This window comes from Limulus polyphemus, unplaced genomic scaffold (assembly GCF_000517525.1).
Source record: "Limulus polyphemus unplaced genomic scaffold, Limulus_polyphemus-2.1.2 Scaffold2774, whole genome shotgun sequence".
Taxonomy (NCBI): domain Eukaryota; kingdom Metazoa; phylum Arthropoda; class Merostomata; order Xiphosura; family Limulidae; genus Limulus; species Limulus polyphemus.
The window spans coordinates 167,297-169,897 of NW_013668384.1; positions in this window are offsets into that span (position 1 = coordinate 167,297).

A 2,601-nucleotide genomic window follows, 5' to 3' on the forward strand; every position below is an offset into this window, starting at 1 on the left:
TATACAATTCTGTTTTCATGAAGAAAAATGCAAACATAGTAACATATTTTATTATTCCTCATTCAAACACACACATAAACAAACGTAAAAGGCTATTTGGTCATTATCATCATCACTGTCAAAGTCCATAACCAATTTCTTTGCATTACCACATTCCTTTCCATTACATGAGCAGATCTCTGTGGAGGCTCGAAACACGACAATGGCAGCTGTGTACACCACTGCATCCACTGTCAGAACAGTAAAGAAAGGTTAGATCCCAAACATTTACTCGTACTGCATCTTTCAACCAGAATAGTGGCTACAACAAGCCCTCCTGTCCAACTTTTCAGCCATTGCCAATTGGGTTTTTAAGAGTTGGTTTTGGATCACGGCTGCGGCACCAACTTGTGGCTTGATAATGAGATCGTTTACATGCTGGCGAAAGGAATTCTCTGTGGGAGGGAATGTGGACAATAACTTGTCTGTTGTTGTGGCTAAGACATACCCCAGTTCATCCAGAGTAGAACATAGTTTTCCATTCTCCTTCTTTTGATTTCCATAAAGGGATAAATGTATGATCGAACTGCTGGTATTCTCTCCTGGAGGTTTGTTGTCACAAATGATGCCAATGCAGACTACATGTCTTGATTCTGTTGTAGCTTGCTGAAAACTGTCTTCTTTCCTATTTTCAAGAAGCTGCTCGTGGTGTCACATCCAGTTAAAACATATATGGTTAACATTGACATACAGAGTCTCCCAACTGTTCACAGATGGTCTATATGAGTGTAAACTTTTCTCTGTTGATGTATTTACCACCATGCCGTGCATGCATATACATTGATCCTGGTGACAGTTCTTTACTGCAATAGTACAACAGCAATAATAGAACGTCTGTATTATCAGAGCGAATGATGAAGTGGAACTTCATCCTGGTATCAACTTCTTAATGTGTACTGTAAGGACCTTCTTCATCGATGATGCCATCACTTTTTATGCATTTGATATGGGCCCCGTTTGGAAACCCTCCTGCTAGCAAAATGCTGTGGTCGTCTACAAACACATTTAGTGCTATTTCCAATATTAGTTGTTGATGAATTCTGCTAATGCTGCCTTATTGTTAGAGTTTGTCAAAAACTTATGATAGTTTGGAACTATCCATTTTCGTGATCTTATGCCTTGCAGAAGGACCATCACAACTCGTCCCTCGACGAACTCTCTCAAACTGATTGATGGAGTGGACAACATCATATTGATCAAATACAAACACAACTGTATCAATATCTAGCTGTCTTTTTAGCAGGGCTATTATGTGCGACAGTATGAGCTATCCAAGATCGTCAAATGAATAAATGGGTGCTTCTTTCTGATACAGGAGAAATGTAATTCAATTGATCATGTAAATAATTTGACCATTGAAGTGTGTAAGTATGTAAAGCTCTTCACATGTGGCTTTTATCTTCTTAGCAAGGTTAGCTTTAGTGGATTACCTCATGCTTCCATCATCATGAAATAAGGCTGATGGTAAAGCTGTTAGTTTATGTTCCATTACTATCTGTAGACTTAATTCCCTCTGCTTTGTAACAGCCAAAAGCTGTCTTAATAAATCCTCTGAATCAACCATGACTTTTACTTTTTTTTGTCTAGTTCACTGGCTTGTGCATGTCTAAAAATGTTAGTAACTTGTTCCATGGTTCAGTGTCCTTATAGCTGACTGATCTGTTTCTGCTACCAATCTCTTATACATGAAATCTTTGTGTCTCTTCTTGTCCACATATAGAAATCCAGCCAAACTAATGGTCACCTCGGGTGAAGCTACCAAACCTATGATTATACTGATGAGTTCAGAAAGACAAGTGGCAATATTTTGTGGATTTTGATTCTGTATGATAACATGAATCATTTACACAGGAATATATTTGACATAGAGACTCTTGCCTGCTGCTTGAAACCATTGAATAGTTTCCGGTGTTACGTTGTGGTGGAGATAAAAGTTTCCTTCTCTTTCTGATCAAAGTAGATGAAGCAGATCTCGTGCTCCTTTCATCAAATCATACCAGAAAGCAAATGTAGCTGAAAGCTATCTTTCAGTGGCTCTAAACTCCGTGATGAGTTCCTGGATCCCTGGTATGTATTTATTTTCAACTTGTATGGCTATACTTGAAGACATCATTCTGTCGGACTGGGTAAACACCTGCTGAAAATCATCGACCTTCTGCTGCAATACCACATTGTTGATTGTTCAATTGATCAGCTGGAACCATGATTGCATAGCAATGCAGAAAACTCTACACAATGCTTCAGAGACTATCATAATACCTCTATTCACATGTGAAACATTTTTGCCTTCAAACATCTGTCGAACAGTGGTTTGAGCATAGACACTCGACTCAGCAGCACCAAAAGAACCACATCAGTGAATATTATATCATTAGTAGCCTGAAAGTCCATTATAATGTGCATTACTCCGAGCCTCATGGTAACTTTTTTCTCTAGTGCTGGTGGCTTAGCCTAAATCATTTGTTGGGCTTTGCTTTAAATAGCCATATCAGCAGTTACCAGTATGTGTGACTGACCAATCTTCTCTGAGACTTGAACAAGTTTCCTTAAGATTGTATATTT